The sequence below is a fragment of the Rattus norvegicus genome, chromosome 1, assembly GCF_021556685.1.
Source record: "Rattus norvegicus strain SHRSP/BbbUtx chromosome 1, alternate assembly SHRSP_T2T, whole genome shotgun sequence".
NCBI lineage: Eukaryota > Metazoa > Chordata > Mammalia > Rodentia > Muridae > Rattus > Rattus norvegicus.
The window spans coordinates 42,226,243-42,247,621 of record NC_141534.1 but is presented as its reverse complement, the minus strand read 5'-3'; the positions used below and the strand labels follow the sequence as shown (position 1 = coordinate 42,247,621).

The 21,379-nt window shown below is 43.3% G+C and overlaps 1 protein-coding gene across 4 annotated transcripts in view; it reads right to left on the bottom strand.

The window, feature by feature from the left end:
- Nucleotides 1-21,379, bottom strand: part of Plekhg1 (pleckstrin homology and RhoGEF domain containing G1) — a 222,922-nt gene that overhangs the window by 189,477 nt on the left and 12,066 nt on the right. Inside the window, exon 1 of one of the 4 annotated variants that reach the window (XM_087588365.1) lies at nt 33-170. The gene's annotated coding sequence lies outside the window, so the exon portion shown is untranslated. 4 annotated transcript variants of the gene reach the window in all.

Sequence of the window (21,379 nt, the reverse complement as noted above, 5' to 3'; positions counted from 1 at the left end):
AACCAAACTGGACAGGACAGGAAACTGCTCACCTCCCAGGCAAAGCGAGTCAGGAGACAGGCAGGCAGGGCTGGAGAGTAAGCCAGAGGTAACAGATGCACACCCAAACAGGAAAGGCCTGGGGTGGTTCTGGCTTCATAGAACTGCCTCTTCTCAAGTGGAATGAGGGCCACACTCCAGGTGACAAGTGAAGATAATCAACTGCTGCTGCTCCTCCCCCTTCCTGGCCTCCTCCTCCTTCCCCCTTCCCTTCTCCTTCCCCTCCCCCTTCCCCATCCTTCTCTATTCTCTTCTTCCTCCTTCCTGCTTCCCCTTCCTTTCTCTTCTTCCTCTCCTTCCCTCTTTCTCCACCCTTTGCTTACTTGTTTTAAGCCTGTTCTTTGACAGTTTTGTACACATATAATAGAACTTTCTCTTTACTGTTTACCCTGTCAGTTCCACCCCCTCCCTATGGCTCCTTTCTCCATTTGTGTCATTTGGTTTTGTTTTTTGACCCTCCGACTTTAATCATGACACCTTTGGAACTGTCTCTTGCAGCTTGATGGGTTCAGTACTGTTTGGTATACAACTGGAGGCAAAGCCTCTCCCTACTTGGAATCTACTCATTGATGATAATTCAGAGTGTGAACAGCAGAGTTCAGGAGGGGGCTTAAGAGCCCCTCCACATCAGTGATTAGCTGTTGACAGGCTCAGTTTGGTGCAGGCCCAGTGCTGGCAAGTAAAGCTGCTATGATGTCATGTTTGCAATGGCTGCCATGGCCAGGAGGCTCTTGATGTTGAGACACTGTTTGTCAGCTTACTTCTCTTCTTCCCAGATCATCATGGGAAAATGTGGTAGACAAGCTAGACACACGCCAAGCATGCAATATTTGTTAGGCATGTGATGAACATCCACCTTCCATCGACGAAGAGGCAGGCAATGGAGGAACTCAACTATCCAGCACTCTGTAATCCTACTTACAAATGGGACTGCCATAGGGCCTCACTACACAGCTCTCCAAAGCTGTCAGGTGATCTGTCAAGGTTGTTTAACTTGGAAAACAGAACAAAAGGCCTCCCCTTTTGTTTTTCTTTTTTTGTCTGCTCCTGTGGGGGCATAAAGGACGATGGCATGGGATGGATCTGACGTCTGAATTATCTGAGGAGCGACACTGCAGTAAGGTCAGGGTCAAGAAAAGCGAAACTGTGAGAATGTGTTCTGACACAGGATGCCTCACACAAATAACAGACACAGTCTCTGAAAGGTGCTTGCTCATTTCCCACAGGAAAAATAAAGATGTTAATTAATAATCCGTGTCGACTGGACACAAAGAGAACAATACTGGCAACCAGGCTTTCCTCTTTGAGAGAATCAGGTGCGCCTCTAAAATTCCCCCTTTGTTTCCTATCCCATAAAAGGTCCTAGCACAGGCTGGGGCACTGAAGTGTGTGCATGTGTGAGTCCCTTGAATTTATGTCTTATTTCAGTCTAAAGGAAGAGAATCCAGTTTCCTGTCAGGGTGAGCACCTGCAGCATGAGTGACCAGGGACTGTAGAGAAAGAGTGTTCCTCACAGCACATGCCTTAAGTGAAGATCTTCCTGAAGGGAAACTAGTTGAGAGGGACTAAGGGACAGATCAGAGAGTCCCACACCCATTTTATGAGAAGGGGAAGCCAGGAATGCTTATGGTCTATGTGGTAGTGGGCCCTAGGATCGAGCCCTCACTTGTCTCAAAGTGGCAGTACAGCAGAGGAATCTTGGGGTACTGCTCCGTGGGCCTGAAAAGCTTTGGTTTTGAAGATTAACCCATGTGGGTGAACAGTGGACAGAGGACTCACTAAGTCACCCATATGTCGAGCACAGCTTGGCATCTCTCCTCATTTGCATCTTTTGTACATTTCGAAAACAAGCCTGTCACTAGGAATGTCTCCCTTGGGGGTTGGTGGGTAGTATAACATACAGACTGGTTATTCTTTACCTCTGGGCTGAAGCGGACATTCATTCCCACGTCTGGAATGGAACCTAGAGCGATGCTCCTGCGGTGGTCGGCTTTTATCAAGATGTGTTCCTCTGACCAATGCCCAGTTTCTGGCCATGTGATAATCTCACTAGCCTGTTCACTCCCAAATAATCTGAAACTTTGCCTGGCTTGTGCAAACAGATCCGAGAGGAAGCCGGAACTGTAGACAGGAAGTTGTATTGAGGCAGGTAGTGAGGGCTGGAGATGGAAATGTGAGCTAGATTCAAATATGCTTCTGCCATCAGCCACGTGAAGTCAACCACAGTCACATGGCAGAATGGGATGCCACATAGCAAGACATTGTGAATCAGATCATGACATGTTCTTCAGACAAGATGTCACAAGAACAGAAATGGGCACCAAAGTAAAGAAAAGCATCCGAAATTAGTCTCTGAATTGCTTGGTTTGGGTCCCTGCTCTCTCTCTCTCTCTCTCTCTCTCTCTCTCTCTCTCTCTCTCTCTCTCTCTCTCTCTCTCACACACACACACACACACACACACAGAGGCACACACACAGGCATGCACAGATACAATATCTGAGGTCTGAGGTTAGGTAGGTTAGTATGATCTCGTTTTTCAGCAGGAAGCTGATGTTCCAAGAGATTGTCATGCTCTTCTGATTCCAGAAGAATGTCATTATGGGCCATTCTGGAGCAAGGCCTCTGGGTAAGCCAAAGGCACCAGTTACCTCCACCATTATCATTCATAACTGGAATCAATGTGTGAGGATTGCTTACTAGGCACTGGCTGCACCTTGCAGGTTTTGACTCCATTATTTTTCCTAGCGCCTCTTTAAACTCATTACTGCAAATTGGAATTCCTCATCTGACATGCTTAGACCAGAACTGCTTGAGATTTGGAAGCTTTTTTTCACTGCTGCTGTTTGGATTTTGGATTTTGCATGGCATGACTCCTAATAGCTGAGTACCCCTAATCTGAAACTATGAAATCCTAAATCTCAAGTGCTCCAAAATCAGAAATACTTTGAGCATCGTTACAGGTCAATTATATTTGGAGTTCAGAATTATTAAATTCATTTTAAAATTAAAAAACCAAGGGACCAAAAGTGACAAAGGCATTAGAAATCCAATCCACAGGGTCTGGGGATTTTCCTGTTTTGGCAGGAGCAGAATGAATGAGTTGTTGACCACCTTACACACCAACAGATGAGGTTCAGCATCGATGAGATGGTGGGATTGGTAAATCTAGGAACTTTCTTTCCTAATCATCGTTGGTTCTGTTTTGGTTTTATGAAGACACGGTCTCACTGTGCAGCCTTGGCTAGCCTGGAGCTCACTATGTAGATCAGGCTGGGCTCATATTCACAGAGATCCACCTTCTAAGTGCTAGGACTAAAGGCATATACCATCATGGTGGGCTTTCTTTTCCCCAATCTTCACTCCTCTCTCCACTCTCCACTGCCCTGATCATTTCTGTAAACAACTGGTCTTCTGCAGAACATAAGCCCCACAGGGTGAGGTCTCAGTTTCAGTCAGCCCTACACCCCAGGAACCCAGCACAAAGAATGGATCAACAGAAATAAGAAGGTATATGACAATTTAATGAATGAAAATGTGCATCTGTCTCTATTGATTGAGCCCTGGAATAAACAAGAAAAGCCCATAGGGAAGCCAAGGAGAAAAAGAGATGGCCACTTCATAAATGATCAAAAGTCACCTGTACAGTATCCACACCTCTGGTGCCATTGATGTGGGACACTAAGGCAGGGAGATTGTGAGTTCAATGGCACCATAATCTGGCACATAGCCAGATTATCTTAAAAAAATAGAACAAACAAATAACAACACATGAGATAGGATACATATTTGGTTTACCCCCCCCTTAGGTTAAGAAGGACTGGGCAAGCACAGTGGTCACTAAGGGGATGATAGTATTGATGCAGAACCCTTCCACTCCCGCACAAATCCTGGAGGAGCACTGGGGATAGAGACAAAGGACAGCCCAGCTGACTGCAACAAGCTCTTATCCAGATCTGTTTTAAACGTGATCAGGAGTCACAGAACTGAACCACTTCTTTTTTTGCTAGGCTAAGATTGCCACAAATGTCTGGCACCTGACTAGGGCCAGTCAAAGACCTGAATGAGCACAGGTCTGCATCCTCCCATGATTTCTTCATGTCCCAGCAGGCAACAGGGTAAACAACAACACAGATTAAACATAAACAATGCAGTATATGCAGCTGCTACACTGAAGAAATCAAACACTACACTGGACACTATGATCTGATTCAAAATAGCCTCCCTGTCTCACTTTTGCCATATTTTATTTTTTGAGATGGAGGTCCAATGTACTCAAGGATAGGATTGAACTCATTGTACAACAGAGGAGGACTTTGAACTTCTGGCCCTACTGCATCTACCTCCTGAGTGCTAAGATTACAGGTATGCGCCACTCTACCTGATTCATACCACGCTGGGAATGGAACCCAGAGCCCTGTGCTTAGTTGACAAACACTCTACCAACTAAGCTATGTCCCCAGCTCCTTGTCCTACTCATTAATATAAAAGAAAATATAAAACAGTGTTTATGTTGAAATTACATTCACTTATTTATATCAAATCAGAATATAAGCTGAATAAGCATCAATAGAAATAGCCATAAAATCACTCCCTTTTCATTATTATTTCAAAATTGCATTCCATGTCATTGTAGTTTACAGTATGTCTCCTGTGTACAACCACCCTCCAGACACGCCACATCACAGAAAGAGACCCTGCTCCTAACGCCTGCTGTACCCTGCATCCACTTTCTTCTGCTGCTGGCTTTGAACGTATGCCCCTGTCCCCTGCAGACCTGTTCCCACACCCCAGGCCTTCCATGAAACAATGCTTGCTTATATGACCACCCGTGAGCGCAATGGGTGTGTCCGTGCTCAGAGAATGGAAGGAAACCCCTGCATTTACAAGCCATGGGTAGGGCTCTCTTGCCTGGCCTCACAGGCCGACTTAACCCAGTCTGATGGTTGCATTTAGAGCTCACCGTCTGCATTGCCATTTGTAACTTCCTTAGGCAACTCAGAAAGAAATAACCTTTAAACCAGACCAAACCTGATTCTGTGGAAAATACTGCCAAAGAGATAGAGCGTTCTGTATAGAGGTTCACGATAAAAACACAGACACCCTTCTAAGGAACATTTGGGGGTACTTAAGTACATCTGAAAGTATGAGTCAATTTTGTCCAGGCCAGCAATTAACTAACTGATTAAAAGTCCTTGAGTAGTTTTAAATTTCATTAGAACATCACATTTGATTTTGAAATTTCAATAGCAGCAACAGTTTTAACCAGATAAAAGTACTGTTTTTAACACAAACTTTTTTTTTCCATAGAGGAAGTCTCTCAATTCTTCTGAAGGCTACCACAAAAACAAGTGTGATTAAATGGATTGTTATTCTTCAGAATCAGTGGAGTGTAATGGATTCTATCATGTTCACCAAAAGCATACCACCAAATGAGTGTTTTTCTAACTAACAAGCCTTCCGAACCCAGGGTACCCTGTTACAAGGATTTCCCATAATTCACTGGGAATGTGCAAAAGAAGAAAAAAGGAGAATGAACATTTCTGAAAATACACGGTGAAAATTCAATTCTCTCATCTTGGCTATTTGCTTTCTTGTCTTCTCAATATTCAAACCATAACCTTCCCCCATTCAAACCATTATTCTAAACATCGGCCTTATTGGTGCTCTGACTGTAGTAGATTGAGAATATTCAGTCATGCCTCTGATTCATCAGGTCAATTAAAATGTGGAGCTGTTAGAGCTACTGTCGGGGTATTAGACTGCTGTTTTCAGATGAACTTGTCCTCATAGCACGTTACCCAAGAGGGAAACACCACATTGATTCTCAAGTGCTTCTAGTTGTCACCATGAATGACTGGCAAGCCTCTGGTGACTGGTTCATCTTCAATGGTTTCCCCTCCAGGCTGAATTTGGCAATAGGGAGTCATTAACACAGTGAAGTGTTAGCTGCACGTGTCCAGTATTTAGGTCAACACTAGCATACACTATTCAATTGTCCTCAAGCATGGCCTCTCAACAGCTGTTAGACATTTTAGACACAATTTTGACCCAGGAGAAAACACCTCAGTAGTCAGCTAGGTCTGTAAGACTCAGCTCATAAGAGCCTGACGAGGTTAGCCTAAGGACTCTGGCCACAGTGCCTCCTGGTCTGCCACCTCTTACAAGATTCATTGTTCTTCTATTACCAGACAAACTGTCTTCCAAATGGTCACCCTTTCTGTCCACAATAACACAGCTCTGAATTTTAACTTGGTTTGTGTCTGCTCATGTCATCTCTCAGGACAGGTAGGCGAAGTTTGAATTTTTTAGGTGGAGGTCAGTTGCTAGCCCTGAACTAATTCAGTCCTGTGAGGAAATGTCAATCTCTCCTCATCACCTTCACCTTAACTCCCAGCATCACATCTAGGAAGATCACAGAATCTGGACCAGTCTGATACATGCAGATATCCATACTGCTGGGGATCATCTGGGTTTCTTTTGTGAATTCACATATGTACACTTTTGTGCTTTCATTTCTTCCTCTATGATGGACTGTGTATATTTAAAGTGCTTATGAGCATGAAATTCATGACTACATGCAAAGCCTCTCATCACTGCCATGCCCACCTGCAGTCCATCAATCCTGTACCTGTTGTTCTCTAGTACAACAGGGAGCCATGTTCAGCAGGCCAGCAGGAACTGAGAGAGAAGACTTCCTAGCCATCCCTCTCCTCTCACTCCAGACTCTCTATACCTAGTCTCTTCAGTCTCCCTATCTCTTCCAGTTTATTCTTTACAGTAGGTCCTGCCCACTCTGATCCCTTTCTGGTCTCATTCTTCTCAAAGGTATCCATGTGAATTCACATAGACATACAGACAGACACACACACATATATACACACATATAAACACATGCATACATACATATATACATGTAAAAATACACAAATATATTTACACATACATATACATATTCACATGTATACACACATACCACATATACATGCATATGTATAAACATATACACAAATATATACAGGTATATAAACATACATACACACAAATACATACACATATCATGAAGATGTACACATATAAATATACACAAACATGTACACACATAATTTTGCTGTTATAGGGATTTAAGAAAGTGCACAGTACAAGCTTCTTACTGGGGAGATTCAGAAAGATGAAGAGGGCTAGGGTTAGGGTTAGGGTTAGGGTTAGGGTTAGGGTTAGGGTTAGGGTTAGGGTTAGCAGGAGAGCAAACATGGCAGATGCCAGCTCTGAAGGGGCAGGTGAGGCCAAGGGAGAACACTGGGAGGGAGGCCTTTGGGGTTTCTTTGATGTAAGGGATTCAGACAGGTGATGTGGGAAACAGTCCAGGGATATGTGATGTAGTGCTATAATCTGGGTCAGGAATTGCCTGTCAGGAGAGGGTGACTGAGTTTATAGATTACCCAACACAGTATTTGTTTCAAATAGCAGTTAATTTGCCTCAGTTCAAGGGTGATCTTGGAAATATAGGTGAGTAATTCAAAAGATGAAAGGGCATCTCTACATGGTAGGTGAACAATGGGAAGGCAAAACACACCTTGTGTGTAAACCTATGGGAAAGGGTTTGCTGATGTGTTCCCAACAAGCTGGTATGATCATGTCTGCATGAAGTACTCCACCATACCAGGCAACCATCCAGTTCAGGTGATATAATAGTTGCAGGTAGAGGTTTCAGGCCTCTACAACCGTGAGAAACCCCAAAGGGTTTGGATGTAAGAACAAGGAGTCCATGGCAGGACACAGCTGGGCAACAGCTTCCTTTAAGGCTCCCTCTCTCTGCCTCAACAATTCTTGCCTTGGGATGTTGTTAACCATGTGGCTTCGAGATAAGATAATGTTTATAACAGTTCACTAAGTCGCTGCTCAAGCCATGCAGTAAGCTAGAACACTTTAGCCACTATTGGTAAGTGCTCAGAACAATCTTATCCAGCAGTATAATTATCCCGGACGTGAGGGTGAAGAAACAGCTAATAAGACTGCAGATCAGAGCAAAACACAGCTCTGAACCAGCTGAAGAAAGCAAGAGCCAGGTGACCTTTGTTCCCCATTCAAGATGGAGAAGATAGACAGGACTACACCTGAGTCAAGGCACAAGGATGTTGTATCCCAAGGTAATACTCGAAAAGTATCTGCTCACTTGGGTGATGATGATGTCTGTTCTGTGGTGTTAACAACACAAGGCAGCCGAGCCTCAGTCACTATCCAAGTCCTGTGGCCTTCATCATCAATTCAGCACCAGTCCCCCTTCATCTTAGCCAAAGAACCAAAAAGCAGTAACCCAAGACCACAGCATCACTTGCACTATTTTTTTAAACAGCACTATCTCCTAAAATTAGGTTTGAATATAACTGTTCATTCATTGATTCATTTAATCATTGCCTTACCTATTACATGCTGGGGGTCCAACAATAAGCTAAACACGATCAATCTTGCTCTAACAATATTCAAATAGACTGTAAACAGGGTAGAAGTGGGTAGTAAGGAGTTGGGTTGTTTTCATTAGAGTTGTGCAGTGGTAGTAAAGTGTGTCAGGCAGAAATTGAAGTATTTGTGGGCTGAGAACAGAATCTCGGTCCTTGCACTCACTAAGCACACACAAGTACTGAACTACACCCCAGTCTTTGTATTTACTTTTAATCATTTAAAGTAGGGGAGGGAAAGTGGATGAACTAGGACTGGCACTAAGTTTATGATTGCTGAACATTGAGGTTGGGAATGTGGGGGTTCATTACAGTATGTTCTCTGCTTACCTCTGTTTGGAAATTTCCCTAATTAGAGGATTCATTCCTCCCTCCAAGAAACTTAGAAAGATAATAAACAAATAGCAGTTTATGGTACGTCAATTAGATCACAGAAGGGAGGCGAGAGGCGGGCAGATAAACATAATCTTTGCACATCCATATGATATTTATTCTATATAATTGTCAAATATAAGACATGGATAAGCTGACAGTCTATATTAAGGTAAGCAGCTAATATCCAAGAAACAATAAAAATAAAAATATGTTTTTGAGAAATAAGAGGATAATCTGAATTTTATAAAATTTACTTTAATGAAATTTGAAGAAAATAATGGCTGACATTTACTTAACTTTTTCTCTGTTAGGACGGGGCTCTGTAAGCATTTTAAAGGATGACAAATTCGACCCCACTGTAACTCCAGGGAAGCTGTTGTGCATTTCCCGTGTGTAAGATGTCCTAGGCTTACATGGTGACTACTTTGTCCAAGGCTAGTGAACCTCTGAATGATGAAGCTGGCTTTGAACCTAGGTCTAGGTCCAGAGTTGAAATCTTCAACCACCACACCTTATTTCATACTGCTTGTTTTGATGAGAACCTAGAAGGCAGAGCCTGAATGGAACAGAGGGCAGATATGGGGCAGTGATGCAGAAAATCTAGATAAGATGGGATGGAGAGTAAACTCACCAGTATAGAGGCAAGGTTTTCCTCTGGATACTTCTCCAGAGCATGAGACCAAGAATGGAGAAAGGGGAGTCACAGGAGAGGGGTTCTCTATCTTCTGTTTCACTTCTACACCCAGCTCCTTACCCCCCATCACCACCATCACCATAGTCACCACCATCACTGCCAATTTCAGCACACCCACCACCATTATTACTACCATTATCACCTCCTCCATTATCATTACTATTCAACCATGCACAATATTCCAAGCCGTTAGTGTCTGTTCTAGAATATGATGTAAAAGAATCGGGCACCAGAAGATACCAAACAGATGTAATCCAAACATACCAAACAGATGGTAATTCAACATCAATTACAAAGCAACATCGATTTGATGAACAAACATTTAACCTTCTCTCCATGATGGGTGCTGCACTAAAACTTTGGAAACAGAGCAGTGAACAACCAAGACCTCTGCTCTGAAGAAGAGACAAAAGGCAAGCAATTCCTATGACACGTGCTGATAAAAGGTAGCCATAGAAATGAAGTAGGAGCAAGAAGGATGTGCTTGCAAGAGTTTTATGAATTCTAATTGTATAAAAGGGAGAAGGCATTTCTTTTTTTTTTCTTTTTTTTTCAGAGCTGGGGACCGAACCCAGGGCCTTGCGCTTGCTAGGCAAGTGCTCTACCACTGAGCTAAATCCCCAACCCCGAGAAGGCATTTCTTTAGCAAGGGAACACCTAAGCAGGAAACCAACAAGAGAGAGGGACAGTAAGGCCCTGGTAAGTAGGCAAGAATGTTCTAGGCAGTGATCATGAAAATGGTGTGAGGCTGGAGCTTAGAATGTCTGAGAGTCACAAGGAGGATGGTAAGCTGATAGAGAGTACAACAGAGGATCAGGAGAGGAGATGTTGAGATGAGGAGATGACATGAGATGACATGAGATGAGATGAGAGCAACATAAGACTAGGTCAGGAGCATCTCTTACAAAGCTCTATGAAATACCTTATGAATGAATGAGACGGGGACCCACAGAGAAGGTCGACATAACTAACGGTGAACAGGGTCACTTTGATGCTGTACAGAAAACAAAGAGTTGATATATAAACAAGAGGACAAATTAGACCTACAGCAATACCCTAGGGAGAGGTGACAGTGACCCTACCAAATAAAATCATTGAAGACCAGATAAAGTAGTTGGATTCTGGGGGCTTTGCAAAGAAAGCCTATGTGTTTTCTTATGGGCTAAGGCTCAGCTATAGGAGAGGGATATGACCAAGAAGCCCTAAGTGCCTTACATCTGGGACTTTTAGATCTATCTACTTTATGTTTCTCACCAGACTTCACTGGAATTAAGCCAACAGAAGAGAGCCCTGAAAATGCATTCACTGTTCAGATTTGGTCTTGGTGCAGCCTTTGGTATGGCCATAGAAGGTATTCTAAGAGTCTGGGCAAAAGATGGGATTCTAAAAGGATGGGGAACAGGCACAGGTGGGTGAATATAGATTGAGGAACATATAAGTTGTTGCTTAGTGGCTAAAGCATGCAGGAAAGGGAAGAAAAATGCCTTGCTGTAACCATTGATTATGATGCTGTTAAAAAATAATTGGAAAATGAGGGGAGGGACAGGAAGTTAGGGGTCTGTCTGGAAGTGAGATTACGAGTCCAATTCTAGGTGGGTAACTTTGAGTCAGCTATGTAAAAAGCCAGATAGATAAATCACAGAAGAGATCAGAATAGAAGGGCTTGGAGGCTCAGGGCAACCTACGGCATCACGGAGTCTCCCTCTTTTTGTTGACTTATTTCAAAACACAACTGAGACTTACTACTTGAATCAGAAAGTTTGTCAGAATATTCCAGAAGTGTTAGTTGGCAATTTTTCTAATTAACATAATTATTAAAACCAGGGTAGTAGAATCTATTCTCTTTTAATATGAAGAAGCGTGATCAGAAGTTCACCTATTTTGACTTCTTGGAAGTAAGGACTCGATCATCCTATTTTAGAATCAGGCTATTCCTACCAACCAGAGCTTCCAGGGACTAAGCCACTACCCAAAGACTATACATGGATGGACCCTGGACTCCAATTTCGTACGTAGTAGTGAATAGCCTTGTTGGGGCACCAGTGGAACGGGAAGCCCTTGGTTCTGCCAAGGTTGGACCCCCAGTGTAGGGGATTGTTGGGGGTGGCAGTAATGGGGGGTGGATGAGGAAGGGAACACCCATATAGAAGGGGAGGGGGAGGAGTTAGGGGCTAGTGGATAGGAAACTGGGAAAGGGAAAAACATTTGAAATGTAAATAAGAAATACCCAATTTAATAAAAATGGAAGAAAAAAAATATGAAGAAGCATTTTAGACCTGTCTTTGCAAACTGAGATTATACATCATAGGGTAATTACTGTACCATTTAACATTTTTCAGTTTGATTTAGATGTTACTTTTTTCCTATAATAAGACTGATTAATTCTGATCCTGAGAATAATAAAAGAAGTCTTTTCACAGGTTAGGAACCTTGTACTCCAGTTTGTACATTACCATATATTATTTCATACCTTACCATTGAACACACTTCCACCAGAGACTATATGACGGTTCAAGTCAAACCATTGATTCAAGGTCAACAGGGTAGTCTCTTGCTCTCTGGTGTGAGCAGAAGAAACTGGGAGTGATTGCTAAGTCCCAATAAACACATTCTTTACCAAAGATTCAAGATGCTTCTCCAGATGCAAAAGGGAATGTGTCATATTCAGATATTGTTAGTAGTTCTCATAGTACAAGAGTCACTCAGTTGATTGGGGCACTAGAAATATTTCTTTTCACTACAGTATCTCTGGAGGTTACTTCTGTTCCAGAATAAATGCAATCTCTGTTGTGTTTGCAAGTTTACAGCAAGATAGGGAAAAGTAGTTTTACATGACAACCTGAGGAGAGATGAACAAATTTCACAGATGGGGCGTCAAAGACAGATTTAAAAAAAGACTTCATTTTAGGCTAGCCTGATAAACCAATGGGTTCAATGGGTTTAATTGAAATTGGTTATAAGAGCACCAGTGAAGGGTCAGTTACAGGAGCATCAGTGAAGGCTGGTTACTCACAGGACCAGGAACTAAGGGTTGTTTACAGAATCATGTGCAATTTATGGTGAGCTAGAGTACTGAGGAAGTCTTCCTCACTCCCCCACAGCAATTGTTAGGGGAAAGAAATTGTGTGTAGCTCATGTGTCCTCCCCCTTTTTATGGGGGATTATTAGTGGGCATGACCTTCTGAGGGTCTCTTGTGGGTAAATGGCAATGGTCATAGCATGCCCAGAGGACCGAGTTCTACAAGAGAGACTGGCAATGAACAGGCACACTTACAAAGCACAGCCTTTACTATAGAAAACCAAAATATTTAAACTGAGAGAGCACGCCTGCGAAAGAAAGAACATTGGTAGATCAAAAACACATTCTAAAGAACTGTTAATGAACCGGGAGCTTGGATCTCCCTGGTGAGTTTTCTTTCCATCTTTTTTCTCTTTACTCTCTCATCTCCTCCTCCCTTGTCTCTCTTAATTCCCCCACTCCTCCCCTTCCCCTCCCCCTCTTTCTCCTCTTCCTCCTCCTTTTTCTCTTATTTATATCTTTAGCTACCTGCTCAGACTTCAAATGATTCATGAAATAGAAACTGAGTTTTGTTTTCCTAATATTTCCTTAGTAGGAGGAAAAGTGAGTTGGTTTGCATTTGCTTTCAAGGAGCTGGCCATCTAGAGAGATGAACAATTAAATGGACATCAAGATAGACACAACAAGGGGTGCGGAGATGGTTCAGCAAGGCAAGCATCTGCCTCACAAACATGACCAACAGAATTTGAATCCCAAGAACCCATGCTCAAAGCTAGGTCTAGTGGTGTGTAGCCATGACTCCACAGATGGGAGAGAGGAGGCAGAGACAGGAGGATCCCTGGAAGCTCACTGACTAGCGAGCCTAGTCTGCTTGGCAAAGTTCTAGGCCAATTAGAGAGCTAACAACCAGACAACTGCGAAAAGCACCCAAAGACCAACACCAAAATTTCTCTCCTGACCACTACATGTCTACTATGCACATGTGCACATGAACATGTACTTATTACCCACACAAATATACACACATGTACATATACAACCACATCCTAAGTGATGGGCTAGAGAGAGCTAAGAACAGAAAGAAAGAGAGACTGGCCCTGTGAGTAGGTGGTGAGATGAGATTGCTTACAGTGTCATGAAGAGCTTAATGCACAACCATATGCTACTTTGGTTACCTTGTGTAGTGGAGACAGAGGGCAACAGAAGTGAAACCTGAGTTGGGCAGGCAAAGCAGATCCTAGTGACAATGCTGCTCATGACCCCACGAGTCTCTACTAGAGCAACCATCTTGAACAACATTCAGTTCCTAGGCTGCCTGCTCTTCACCAATTCCTTTGCTATTGACCTCCTTCTATATCACTGCAGCTCTGCTTGTCTCCAGAATTTTCTAATACAGTTTTCTTCAAAGCAGCCCAAGAAATAATTAGTCATTAACTAGGGTATGTGACTCTTTTGTTTCAAACCCTCCCATAGCCTGCTGTCACATCCTGAACCACGGCAAAGATCTTGCACATCCCCAAAATGGTTACAGCTTAGCCTCTGCTTCCCTCCTCAGTGTTGTCTCTCACTTACAGTTACCCTGCTCTTCCCTCACTCTATAAGATTCTCCATACTTACCTTTTCTCCTAGACCATTCTTTTCTCAGATCACCTCAAGATCTCTCATTTGTTCTGACTCAACTTTGACTCAGAGGTTACTCCCTGCTGTGGTTTAGCTCTCAAAGGTCCCTGCTACCTTTTGGATAATCGTGTCCCACCAAAGCCCATGTATTAGATGTTTAGTCCCTAAATTACTGGGTCTGTAAGTCTCCCAACAGTCCTCTGATGCTATTAGGAGATAATGGAACCTTTAGAAATTAGGACCCAGCTGGAGGAAATGAGGTCATTGGGAACATGCCCTTACAGCTGACATTGGGGAACCCCCTCTCTGCTAGCTGGTGACCATAATGTGAACAGCCTTTCCTGTAGTGGGTTCCACTATTTGGTGCCTTGCCACATGCTGAGAAACAGCAGTCCAATCACAGTGGGCCAAAGCAAACCTGTCCTCATTATAAGTTACTGGTCCTAGGTATTTTGTCACAGTGATGGAAAGGTGACTAACAGTACTCCCAAGGGTTTATGGGTTAAAGGTTTGGCCCCAGCTTGACACTCCTGGAAAGTGATGGGATCGTGATATGATAAGGCTGATAGTGGGAGCTGGCTAGGTAACTGGGTCATGTCCTCAAAGGAAAGTGTTAAGGCTTCCTGAACCTTCTTTGCTTGTTTAGCTTCCCAGTGAAATGAGTGGTTTTGCTCTACAGACATGTTGCTCCTGTGGTTTCTCTCATCTTCAGCAGAGGTTACAAAGGGATGGGCTGACCAATCACAGACCTTCTTAGGTAACTGTCTTGGGCTATGGTTAGAATAACAGCTATGTAATATGCACCCTCCAACTAAGCCTTCTCACCATGCTCAAATTGAAACTTCATTTCATCAAATTGTCCATTCAACTTCCTTTAAAGCACTCATATACAGTTGACCCTTTCAGCCCCCAGACTTGGTCTGTTCTGCAGCTCACTGTATACCCAGAACTAAGAAAGTATGTCTATTGAGCAAACTAGCAACCTGAATATCATGTCTCTACCACAACAAACCAAACGCACTTCCTTGTCTTGAAAGGTGGACTGCTGCCTCAGGAAACTCAAGGCATAATCTTATAACACCAAGATAGCCTTGCCTAGTTATTTTCACATTGGTTTATTGCTCCAACTATCTAGCAATAGACCATAAAACTAATACGATGTGCAGAAAAGGCAGTAGGATAGTCACTCCTTACCATGGGTTTATTATGCACTTAGAACTCATAACATTATTTTTCTTCTTCTCTTTTACTATTTTTTGAGCCAGGATCTTCCCATGTAGCCCAGGCTATCCTCGAACTACTTGGCCTCCTTGATTCTTTCTGCCTTGGCCTCCGTAGTGCTGGGATTTCAACTGCTTGTTACCATGTCCAGCTTCATAAAATCATTATTGTGTAGTAATAAACTTCTAGTTTAGGTGGCATTTAACCTTCCAGTGACATATGGGCCTTTCGAGTTATATAGTAGGTTACTTATTCCAATTCTAACTGAGACATTAGGAGAACACACATGTATTTTGCATGCATGTAGTGACTTCATGGTGAATTACCCCAAAGCAGCATATAATTTAGATCACAATAAAGAAGAGATAAAGCAAAATGGTACTAGATGTGAACATTGAGGTAGGAAGGATTTTCTCACTGGAAGATTATTTTTTTATGATTTACAAAGTGTTTTCTGCATAGATGTGCAACCTAAAACTGAGTATAACTTTGGAATAGTTCTTGCTAGTATGTCTATATCTAGTGCAGGAATCTCTCTCTATTTATCTCTCTGTCTCTGTCTTTCTCTCTGTGTATAAATATGTATGTATGTGTGTGTATGCATGTGTAGGCATGGATGGACATACCTGCATAAGTATAAGTATACATATAGGTATACACACACACACACACACACACACACACACACACACACACGTAGAGGTCAGAGGTTGATGTTGTTTGTCTTCTGAAATCACTCTCCACATTGTTGTGTTGTGGTTGTGGTTGTTGTTGTTATTGCTATTTTAGATAGGGTCACACACTGAACCTAGAGCTCACTGATTTGCTAATCTAGTTGGTCATGCTGCTCTGGGGACCCACCTCTCTCTCTCTCTCTCTCTCTCTCTCTCTCTCTCTCTCTCTCTCTCTCTCTCTCTCTCTCTTTCCCTCTCTCTCCCTCTCTTTTTTACATATTTTACATGTGCACTGGGGATCCAAACTCAGGTCCAGAAATCACTTTACCCAAGGAGCCATCTCTACAGCCTTCTTAGTTCTATAAGACTTCAGGAGCAAAGTAATATTAACTTCCAGTTTAGAAATTCTTTAAGCACTAGTCTGGATAGAATTTTGACACATGACAGATCACAAACACAGAATGAGACTTCCTTTTTCCCTCTGGGGGTGTTATGGATTTTGAAAGCCATTGCTAATTATGGAACCCATTCTAGCTGTTTTTATAACCTCATAGTATCTGTCTCTATTTCAGGTAAATTCAAAACAGAAGCAATTAGGAACAAGGAAGAGCCCTTCATGATGAAAACACTGTTGAGAACCCACCCGAGCTCTCTGAGCCCTTGTGGCAGGACACACCTGTGGGTCATGATGTCCTCATTTTCATATTATTCTCATCGTTGTATTAATTTAGAGGTCAGATACGAAGGACCAGGATCAAACAGCCTTCTTTACAATCAATTCCGGACTTCTGGTTTCTAAATCCTCATGCGTATGATGTGGGAGAGGATAATCTTATATAGATAGCAAGGAAAAGTGGACGAGAGCCAAGACCACCAAGATTTTCCTCTGTAAATATGTCCCAGAAGTTTTCAAATAACTCCAATGCAATTTCCTCAGGAGAGCCAATACTAGTAGACCCTGCCACATTCCCATGTCCCATCTGTCACCAGACTATCTCGTTACTGTCACAGCCCCACCCTTACTAGTCCTCATTAAGCCTATATAGAGCAGGAAAGGCCCTGATACAATTTATTCATTTTTTTAAAAAGCCTACATCTCCCCCAAAACATTCCCTCAACATATCTTCCCCTTCAGTGATTCCAACATCTTTGAGTTAGACTCAGTCTTGGACTCCTTCATTCATGTGTTCAATGGTCTCAAAGGTTAAAGAGTATGAGATCCCTGGATATTTTAACACTAAGTCAGTTCAGAATGGGAGCTGTCTCCTTCTTTGAGGCAGCTCTAACATGTTAGCACCATATAGATACTTAGACTAATAACAGGGTTATGTGGTTCAAGGGACTATTTATGCCTCAGATTACAGTCTTACTCTCTCGCAGCAAGCACATCAGAGATGTGTCGATGTCAGGTTTGGAGGATACCTGTAATTCACACAGCCATGGGAGCTGAGCTCTTATAGTCACAGCCCCTTCTCTCTTCCTGGTGGCCTCAGCTCTTCCCAGGCTTTCTCATTCCAGGTTGGTGACAACTTTAAGTCACCTCAATCCGGGCTGGACTGTGCTTACCATGCATCCCCGAATGCCTAGGAGTGACTTCTGTTTTTAATCTACTTGTTTCCAAAGACTCACATTTCAGTCAGACTGGTTGTCTGTTCTGAAGGCCTCCGGGAACATGGGACCTTTAATCACATGGCAAGGGTGGCTCAGGGAGGAGAGAGACCTGCACTCTGTTTCCTTCTAGGCCAGGCACTGATCTACCCTCCTTGTCAGACATGGCACAAGAAGCAAACTTCACTCTGATATCAGCAGCTAGGTTGGGAGAGAGTGGTAGGAGGGACAGTGGGGGGCTAGGGACTTGGGTAACTTATTGAGAAGAAAAACAAACCAGCCCAAGGGTGCATTTAATCACAGCTGGAAGGAAATACACATGCTCATTGGGACTCAAAGACTCAATTGCTGGGGAGAGAACTGGGGAAGCCAGCAGGCTCCAATAGGAGTGGAGAGCAAAGGTCCTGACCAGGGCTGGGAGTTTGGAGGGTGGTCAGAGAAACAAACATTTCAGCAGCACAGGGCTCCTTCACCAGGAGAAGGGTGGAGCTCTATTGGAAGGAAGTCAGCTTGGTGTGTAAACCCAGAGGCTTGCCAGGGCAGGGAAGGAGACCTGGCTGAAGCAGAGCCTTCTCTGCTTGATTGTACAAAGAAACCTCCGTCCAAGGGACAGTGAGCCTCCTGGGATAGGGAGGGGTAAAGACACAATTTGTGTTCATAAAAATTTGTGTTAAATAAAATCTAAACAAATGGAAGAAAGGCAGTTCGGAGCTCACCCCTTTGGAGCTTGAGAGGCAGCTACAGTGCAGGAAGGATTTGCAGACATCTGCCAAAGGAATCAGCTGCTGTAGGAACTACTCAACCTCACCCTTTACAAGTTACATGTAGGTCAGATTCACTTAAGGATCCACTTGAGACCCATTGGCCAGACCAACATGATTTTTTTTTCTTTTTTTCGGGGCTGGGGACCGAACCCAAGGCCTTGCGCTTGCTAGGCAAGCGCTCTACCTCTGAGCTAAATCCCCAACCCCTTCCAACGTGAATTTTTAAACTATTAAAACATATACATCAGGTCATAGATGTAGTGTAATATGTTTAATTACTAGGTTAATATTGAGTTGAACTTTCTGTCACATCCGAGTCAGCATAGAGAGCTAAGAGACAGAAAAGAAAGTTCCATCTCCATGTCGGGTGTCAGTGGGTCACTGTGCAGCCATGAATATGCATAGGGTACAAATAAAAACCACAGTTCATTGCAGGATCCTGGGGGCGAATGTAGGAAGGGGCACAGAGTCTAAGGCTGCCTTCGCCTACAAAGACCCAAAACACGGACAGTAATTTTTAAAACAATAGAAAATGGTAATTTGGGGTCTGGGAATCCAGTTCAGTGGTGGAATGCCTACCCCACATTTTGATTTCCAGCACATCATACAGTATATTCCAAAGACACCTTAGAACTCTTTATCATTATGGTCCAAAGTAAGTGTCGGCCCAGAACTCTTATTAGGACTCCGGACCACCAACAAAGAGCAGCCCATCCATCACTCTGAATTTCCCATCACCCTCATTCTATCTCCATGGAGACCATCAACATGATGGGGACTGTCTGTGTTGGTCAGACATGATTGTAGGCACAGCAAATGATGTAAGGATATAGGTAAGTTTTCAATAAATGGAGCTGAGCCGAATAAAACTGAACACTCGCTGATCCATTACTAACATGAGATTGATAAACTCCTGATGTGAGAACAGATGCATTTCAGCAGGAAATCTCACCCATTTCTACCAAGAGTCTATTGCCACTTACTGTAGAGAGGGAAAACAGGGTTAGCTCAACTGGTAATGTGGACTGACCAGCATGTGCCCAACCTCAGTAGGACCCCTAGTACTGAATAAAGCCAGTGTGTGGTGAATGCCTGAAATCCAAGCCCCTGGGAGGTGGAGGCAAGAGGATGAGAAGTTCAAGGCCACCCTTAGCTGTGTAGGCATAAGTGTGGCTAAATGTAACTAATGGCTAGCCTGGGCTACATGAAACTCTGGTTTTTTTGGGGGGTTTGTTTTGTTTTGTTTTAAAGATGAGTAGATTACAGCAAATGAAGGGAGGAGTTAAGACTTAGCTTGGTAGAATGTCTTGATAGAACGTTGATAAAGTGCCTATCGACAGGGATCCCATTTTTTCTGGAATCTTAAAAGCTTCTTCAACTACAGGCTTCTGCATAAGCATAGAGAGATAAACAAAGTATACATAGCTTTGTCTAGGGTGATGAACAAGGCCTCTGGAGAGACTACACGCCCTTACGTGTGTATGAAAAGCTGCAGTGTAGGTGAGGAAGAGCCCGCTCTGGGCTCTATAAGTGCTGCTGACTAAAGGGGACACAGGAATACATGGAAGGTGCTAAAGGAAGGGAAGGTACACAAGTGGTGGCTGTCACGCTCAGGAGCTTGGTTCATATTCCATATGGAGTCACTGATGATAGGGTCCAATGTAGCTTTATTTCAACCCAACCAACCCTCGCACAACACACATTTATGTCAACTCAGGGCTGAATGAGGAAATGCAGCATGGCCATTCCCAAGGTCCCAACTGACTGCAGTGTCCAGCAGCGACTTCCAACCCCAGTGTAAAGAGAAGACAGAATGACAGAGGGAAGACAAGATCTCAATTTCATACCAGTCAGTATTGCGTCAACTCAGGTTTCTGTGAGGTTTCCTACTTTGTGTCTCCATGGCAATATTGAATGATATTAAAAATATCAACTATTTCATACAGAAGAGTTAGCAAATTACAGCTACAGGCCAAATACAACTTGTGCTTGCTCTCTCTCTCTCTCTCTCTCTCTCTCTCTCTCTCTCTCTCTCTTCTTCCCCCTCTCTCCCTTTCTTCTCTCTCTCCCTTCCTATCTCCCCTCCCCCTTCCTCTCCCCCTCCCCTCCCTCTGTGTTTGTGTGCGTGTGTGTGTGAGTGTGTGTGTGTGTGTGTGTGTGTGTGTGTGTGTGTGTGTGTGTGTATGTATACCAGGTAATCTTCCCTAGGTGCCATATACCCACTTTCTTTCCTTTCTCCTGTCCCTTCCTTCTTTCCCTCCATTCCTTTCTCTTTTAAGATAGTCTCTTACTGGCTTGAAAGTCATCAAGCAGGTTAGGCTTATGGGAGGGCGAGCCCCAGGGATCGGCTCATTTCCGCTGCTCCAGCACTGGGATTGCTACTAGCCTGTGCTATCTACTAACTCGCACAAACTCCAGTACTGATGCTGGCAAGGAAATTTACCACCTAAGACATCTCCTTGGCCTATATCCCGTTTATATGTTTGATGGCCAAAGTGTGTTTTTACACTTTTTAAAAATGTTTGTATTTGGGGTTGGGGATTTAGCTCAGCGGTAGAGCGCTTGCCTAGCAAGCACAAGGCCCTGGGTTCGGTCCCCAGCTCCGGGGGAAAAAAAAAAGAAAAAATGTTTGTATTCATGTATTTTCTTTCTTCAGACAGAATTTCAGACTGCATCCCATGCTAGCTTGGAACTCACTCCAAGCCAGTTGTTCTGAACTCATGACGACATTTCTGTATGATCCTCCTCAAATATAGGATTATAGTCACAAACCCCTATACCCACCAGTTTTTACATTTTTCAGGTGGTTGCAACCAAAACATCCCCCCCAACCTAGAAACGCATGACAGAGACTCTTAATGAACCTCAAAGCCCCAAATACTTAAAAAGCTATCTTTGTGTAGAAAGT